Source organism: Diaphorina citri, unplaced genomic scaffold (genome assembly GCF_000475195.1).
Source record: "Diaphorina citri unplaced genomic scaffold, Diaci psyllid genome assembly version 1.1 scaffold255, whole genome shotgun sequence".
Classification (NCBI taxonomy): domain Eukaryota; kingdom Metazoa; phylum Arthropoda; class Insecta; order Hemiptera; family Psyllidae; genus Diaphorina; species Diaphorina citri.
The window spans coordinates 52,542-60,092 of NW_007377692.1; the positions used below are offsets into that span (position 1 = coordinate 52,542).

Here is a 7,551-nt window from a genome sequence, read left to right on the forward strand (position 1 = left end):
GAAATTTTCGTGTTTTTTTTTTTTCGGATCAGATATTTTTGTCTACTTAGCTCAGGGAGTCTAGATCAAGGGTTACCAAAAATTTTCGTCTACCCCACCTTCTATTGAAATGAAAGTCTTCTACACACCAATACACAATAATAAACACCCATGTGGTTATGAAGCATTTCTATTACTAGCAATATTAACTGTAGTAATAGAAAGTAAAAAGTACGGACGCTCCCTCTGATGTGTCTTCACGCCCCCATTTTGGAAACCCCTGGTCTAGATGTCCCTTTATTTTAGAAATTGCTTGAACCCCCCCCTTTCTACTAACCGCATAAGAATGCTGGAGATTGGTGGTTCGAGTCCAAGTCAAGACATGAAATTTATCGAGTTGTATTAAACAGGGAACGACCTAGGTATGTAGGTATGTATTTTATTTTTCTTTTTCGGTGAAAATAATAATGGCGGATTGGGACCTCATTGAATTCCCCGCGACAAATGAGATCGGTTGAAACTCTCTGTGAAAGGCCATGCCTGTATGGCCCCTAGAAACCCCGTACCTTCGTTACCTTGCAGAACATGCCACACACCCTATAGTCCCTATGCCCTATAACCACATCACATCTACCTTCCTCACTCAAAACATGTCACACACCCTACAGTCCCTATGCCCTATAACCACATCACATCTACCTTCGTCACTCAACTACCTCAACAATCTCTGTATGTATGTACCTACTAACTCCCTAGCGGGCATATCCAATCGCGTGGGATATCAGTAGTATCAGTAGGCTAAACGCATGTGGATACCACATTCGGAACTCGGAATCGGTAGTTCAGGACAAGACACAGAGCGGTAAGCCAAGGGAAATAAGTTGGCGTTTAATAAACAACAGAGTATATCGAACTTTTTTTAAAGGTATTTATTTTTTAAATGTGCTTTTTACATTACTGAAAATTTGACGCAATTATCTATCTATTGTTGATTCTAATCCATTTGAAAAGAAAAACATCCTAAAAATGCAGCCTTTCGATTTAAAAATAATAATGAGTAGAAAGAAAATCTGTGAAATTCACAAAAAATCAGTTTTCCTGTAAACTTCATGGTCGTTGGTTGGAGGTTGGACTGTGTTGTTTATTTAGCGACCACTTATGATAATACATGTGATCGTCACTGGCGTGATAAAATAATTCGATTCTTTAAATGTAGATAAATGATAAAATAATTTTAATAAAAATATGAAGGGGTGATAGTTTTGGTTACCTACTTCGTTTCCAGTAGGTAGGCTGTAGGCTACCTACTAGAGTAAAATATACCTTGGTAAATAAATTACACGCAAAAGATTCTCATTTACTATCAATTACATTTTATTTTCTTATATTTATGTAGTTACAGAATAGTACCTATAATTAATTACCAAATTAATTACCTGAAATATAGGAAACGAAAGAGCAGAATGACGATGTTCAGGTAACAATAAAAAACCCTCTTATTATCATCATCATCATCATCATCATCATCATCATCATCATCATCATCATCATCATCATCATCATCATCATCATCATCAACATCATCATCATCATCATCATCATCATCATCAACATCATCATCATCATCATCATCATCATCATCAACATCATCATCATCATCATCATCATCATCATCAATAACCGCTATCTACAATCACAATTATTTGTTAGTTGTTTGCGCGGTGAACTTCTGATAAGGTTGGTGGTTCGAGTCCAAGTCAAGTCATAAAATTTTGGTGTATGAATCGGAGGAACTACAACTTGATCCGCGAGATAGATACATACCGTAGATGCTTTTGGAGAAATAGCAGAGGGGGAAGCAAAAGGTAGAGTTTTTTAGGTTTAGGTAAATGTAAAGAGGAAAGGTAAAGTTTTTAGGTTGAAACCAGTGACAAGTTAATACCTACCTAAGGCATTCTCTGCCACTTAACCCCGTGTCTAAAGTTCTATCATCTCTACCTCGTGGCCCAAGTTGTATGACCTTACGGTAGGTAGGTAGAGAGATAGCTATTAATGATTTATCTCCACTTATAGAGTAATCATTAAAAGGATGATAATTTAATGTGTGTCATTCTGTCATTATATCAATAATTTTTTACTACCTGTCTATTGTCTAACATATGTACCTATACTCGTGTTAAGAGGTTAAGGCACGGACTAATACCTAGTTATTTAAATAGTCCTTTTCCTTTTAAATAATCCTTTTAAAAGGAGTAAAATCTCAGACTATTATACGTCAATCTCAATTTTATTAAACGTAGGTACGATTTTCTTTCTAATCTAAACATATCAGTGATTATTACCCACTATATCTGAATAATGAAGGAGTTTGAAGATGCAGATGCCACGTCCCGCATGCATCCCGCAATCCTCCTGTGCCATATATTTATCATGTGACCCGTGGCAAGCTGTCTAAAATCTATCTTTTTATCACCTTGTTAAATAGGTTGTAGGTAGGTACCTACTTTCTACCTACCTCTAGTAATAAAACATAAACCCATATTCAATGTAAGTAGGTATGACGTATGATTTTACTTATCAGACTGGAAAATATAAGGAAAGCCCACCCAATCTGAAACAAAAGATCCATTGTTTTGTATTAAATTTTACCTTCTTTCTAGGTGGATTTTATGTTACAGCTAAGATTTTCAATGACCGGGTTATGCCCTCCATTGTCACAAGCTACCAACTCGAGGTTCAATATTAAGGATTAAGCTTTAAACCTCATTGTGACTGTAGACCCGAAGGTTAGAAAATCTTTTATGCAAACGTAAATAGAAACGGGAACACGATTTTTACAAGAGCCGTTTAAATATTTCAAGTATGCAATGTGCTGTGTATTATTGTTTGCGTACTACAGTTTTTTTCATACCCTGACTTTCGATTACCTCTGTTGCACTTTGAACGACCAATGAGTTTTGAGAGCGAAATCGGTAGGAAAATCCTGAATTCTCATTGGCCAATTTTTTGCTGTTTTCCTGTGACCTCCAAACGACCTTGATATCCGGTTAGAAGTGATTGGTCGATTCGTAATTCGTATCGAGTTTTCTCTCGTTCTTATCTCCAAATCCAAATCGAACCAAAGTCACTTTACGTTCAAATTTCGTCGGCTCAGCTCCTGTCTTTTTCCATCAAAAGGTAATTATTTCCTCTCTTATTTTATTATCCTTCGTGTTTAATTTAATATAGAAGATCCTTTTTTTGAATCCTCCTGATTTTCATTGCTCTGCATTTCTGCAAAGTAAAATATTTGTATCTTTGCCTGTGAGTTGCATGCGGCTTCCTCTTGCTAGGTTAGAATACAAAATTGCCAAATTTAAAACTTTTTCATGAATCTTTCAAAAGCTTTCTTAAATTTATGTAGCCAAATTCTTTCCCCTTTTCTCCTGGAAAAGGGATCTTTCTTCTCCAGGTATTAAATTCAGAGTTTTGGAGAAGTGTTTTGTGGAAAGTTGTAACATGACCTTAAATGACCTTTGCCCTTGATGTGTCAAGATTAACATTGAAAGGTGGTTGTGTTTTTATTTATTTAAGGTACGGTTTCCTAGCGACGTGTTTTTTGCGTTGTGGTTGACGTGATACGCTGAGCGTTTCACGTCGGGCACCTCTTCTGAGTAATTCGAATAAGACGCTTTAACATACTTACTAATTAATGTCGTTCACGCCGTATTAGTTATTTTATTAGCTGAAAATCGCGTAACTTTCTCCATAACGTACGTTTTAATGAGACAACTAAAGGTCAAAAGAATTGGGTGTGTTGGACACATGTAGGTAGGTATCTCAAGCAGGTACTGTTTTCCCCCCAGTAATTTTATTACCTGTGAAATAATTATTGTATTTTAGGGTTATGAAGTCATTAGGACAAATTCAGCATGAAACAAACTACTTAAAACCAGTTTTTCCACAATGAAAACGGGAATGTTTTATTCCAATTTTTCAATGTGTGTTAATAGGTTTGTTCTTTGTTGTGAAATTCTAGGGTTATCAAGTCATTAGGACAAAATCAGCATGAAACAAACTAAAACCAGTTTTTCCACAATGAAAACGGGAATGTTTTATTCCAATTTTTCAATGTGTGTTAATAGGTTTGTTCTTTGTTGTGAAATTTGGAGCAGTTGCTTAAACACATTCACCAGTACCTTTGACATTGTAGACTTTGAAAGAGGCCCAGATATTGTTTCCACTTATTGAATGATGAAGCCCTTCTAACACCTTGAGATAGGTGTAGTGTTGGGTACCTACCTCACAGACATCGAAAGTAAGAAGTAAAGTCATGGTTCTATCAAAATAATTGTATTACCTGGGAAACCGAGTGGTTATGGTCGGGGACCTAACCGCAAATGACCTTCAGAGAGATATGTGATTTTATGAAGCTCATTGGTACAGTATTTATACCTACACTGTACAATTACAATGTAAAATTTAAATTATTGTAAATGTAATATGTAAAAAAACATAATAGTACCTACCTATGTACCTACCTCCTAAAAAATGGCTAATTACGAAGAATCTGCTACACAGACAATCGGCTAAGACTCAGGGAAACCTGAAACGGCACACACCAATACACAATAATAAACACCCATGTGGTTATGAAGCATTACCATTTCGATTACTAGCGATATTAACTGTAGTAATAGAAAGTAAAAAGTACGGACGCTCCCTCTGATTTGTCTTCACGCCCCCATTTTGGAAACCCCTGGTCTAGATAATAATCGATATTTAAATTCAACCAAAAATAGTACATACGTCATGGTTCTATCAAAATAATTGTATTACCTGGGAAACCGAGTGGTTATGGTCGGGGACCTAACCGCAAATGACCTTCAGAGTGATATGTGATTTTATGAAGCTCATAGGTACAGTATTTATACCTACACTGTACAATTACAATGTAATGTAAATGTAAAATTTAAATTATTGTAAATGTATTATGTAAAATAACATCATAGTACCTATGTACCTACCTCCTAAAACATGGCTAATTACGAAGAATCTGCTACACAGACAATCGGCTAAGACTCAGGGGAACCTGAAACGGATATTTCCACCCTTTTCTTGATTGTGACTATGGGAACCGATTTTCATTAAGTACTTTGTTTAGGTCTCCTATAGGTGTACATTGTACAATTACAATTGTACAATTATAATGTAATGTAAATGTAAAATAACATCATAGGACCTATGTACCTACCTCCTAAAAAATGGCTAATTACGAAGAATCTGCTACACAGACAATCGGCTAAGACTCAGGGAAACCTGAAACGGATATTTCCACCCTTTTCTTGATTGTGACTATGGGAACCGATTTTCATTAAGTACTTTGTTTAGGTCTCCTATAGGTATGTACAAAATTAGTAAAACCACTGCTGTATGTATTCATACATGTACCAGATAATTGGTGATAAATGGTTGGGAATTTCTAAACACTCAAACACTATCTTCCAACTAGTTTAATGACTACTTGGACAGGTACTACCTACTTTCTGACATTGTATTGTGCTGTAACTTGCAATATGAAGGTAGGTCCAAACTAGTCGATCATTGGAATCCATATGAGGTAGGCAAGGGGAAAAGATTCTAGTGGAATGAAAAAAAGTGGTCGTGTCTCAGGCGATATCGATCGACCCAAATGTAAACGCTGTTTAAAGGTGCGTACACATCTCCACTTTTCGGCAGCTGTGCGGCAGATTCACGCATGGTACGGAAAACTTTTCAGCAAATACTTTGAACCTAAACTAGTGGCAGTAACAGAAAATTTTTTAAGGATTTGTCGAAATCAAATTTCACTCACGTTACCGCAAAGTTGTTGCGGCGCGCAGATGTGTACGGAACTTAATAAATTAGACTCAAGACTCAAATTAGACTCAAGACTCCACACAGCACGTAGAAACCTCTTCGACATATTGCTTTGAAGATTATTGCATCGTAAAATTATTGAATAATTTGAGTGCTCTATTGTTTGGAAATTGCGTCGTCTTTCTAGGCAAAACTGCTAGTCATTGCAAGAGTAATGTAATAATCGAAGAGTTAAGTAATGTAGAGATGATTTAACGATTTTTATTAGGTTGTCTTCAACTAGGACATAAAAACTAGTTGGATAGGGAAAATGATTAAGTTTCATGTAAGAATGAGGAAGAGACTTGACAGCCCATTAACGACTAAGGTCATATCGGGTTGTATACATATACTTCACTTCACAAAGTTGAGTGCATCTCAAATCGACACATTGTTGACAAAATTTCATACCTCGGCTGAGAGTGAACCAACGCCCTCCTGATTACCAGACGAGCACTATGTCCTATATATGTTTGGGATAGGAAAAAAGGGGTTTTTCTTCTACGATATTGTGCCAAGTATCAGTGCGACCCGTACCACTCACAGAGTCCCCTTAGTAATAGTTATGCCAAGATGCTTATTTACCAATAAATATGTACCTTCATTATGTTATGCTTGGGAAATCCCTAACAGTTATGGTCGCTAGGAACTGATAATGAAGAAAAGATTATTCCGTGTCATCCATTTCTAATTCTATTCTATGATTCATGATAATTTGTGCTTATCAGTAGTTGTGGATATGTCAAGACTGGCAAAACACGGCTGTATGAGTGAAAAGTTCCGTGCTTACTGGAACCTGGCGCACTGCCGTGTGCTCAGATAGGAGATTCATTTACACCGGTCGGAAAAAGAAATAGGTTTAAAAGTGCGTCCTCGGACATGAGGAGGTGGTTTTGGGGGAATGTGACTAGGAGACTGACCACTCTAAAGCTGTGTCCACTCATGGTCCCATCGCCATCGCGTCGGTCGATGGACGAGATCTCAAGAATCTTCGGGAGGCATTCTAGAAGTACTTACTGGTTTTGATGTTTTTTAATCAATAAATTCCTACATGTGTCGAACCCCCACATTGTGTTACTGAAATTTTTTGTGTGTTGCTTTTTCGGATCAGATATTTTTGTCTACTTAGCTCAGGGAGTCTACATCAAGGGTTACCAAAAATTTTCGTCAACCCCACCTTCTATTGAAATATAATAAACACCCATGTGGTTATGAAGCATTACTACTTTCTATTACTAGCGATATTAACTGTAGTAATAGAAAGTAAAAAGTACGGACGCTCCCTCTGATGTGTCTTCACGCCCCCATTTTGGAAACCCCTGGTCTAGATTTGGTTACCTACTTCGTTTCCAGTAGGTAGGCTGTAGGCTACTAGAGTAAAATATACCTCGGTAAATAAATTACACGCAAAAGATTCTCATTTACTACTATTAATTACAATTTATTTTCTAGTTACAGTAGTTACAGAGAATAGGTAGTACCTATAATTAATTACCATATTAATTACCTGAAAAGTACCAAAGGTACTTAAATAGGAACCGAAAGAGCAGAATGACGATGTTCAGGTGACAATAAAAAACCCCCTTATTACTATTATCATCATTAACCGCTACCTACAATCACAATCATTTGTTAGTTGTTTGCGCGGTGAACTTCTGATAAGGTTGGTGGTTCGAGTCCAAGTCAAGTCATAAA

At 36.6% G+C, this 7,551-nt stretch overlaps 1 long non-coding RNA gene across 1 annotated transcript; it reads left to right on the plus strand.

The window, feature by feature from the left end:
* Positions 1–4,579: 4,579 nt before the first annotated feature.
* Positions 4,580–6,428, plus strand: LOC113466364. Its single transcript, XR_003390781.1, has 2 exons — positions 4,580–5,122; positions 5,350–6,428. It is a non-coding gene; the product is annotated as an uncharacterized LOC113466364 (long non-coding RNA).
* The last annotated feature ends 1,123 nt before the right edge of the window (positions 6,429–7,551 follow it).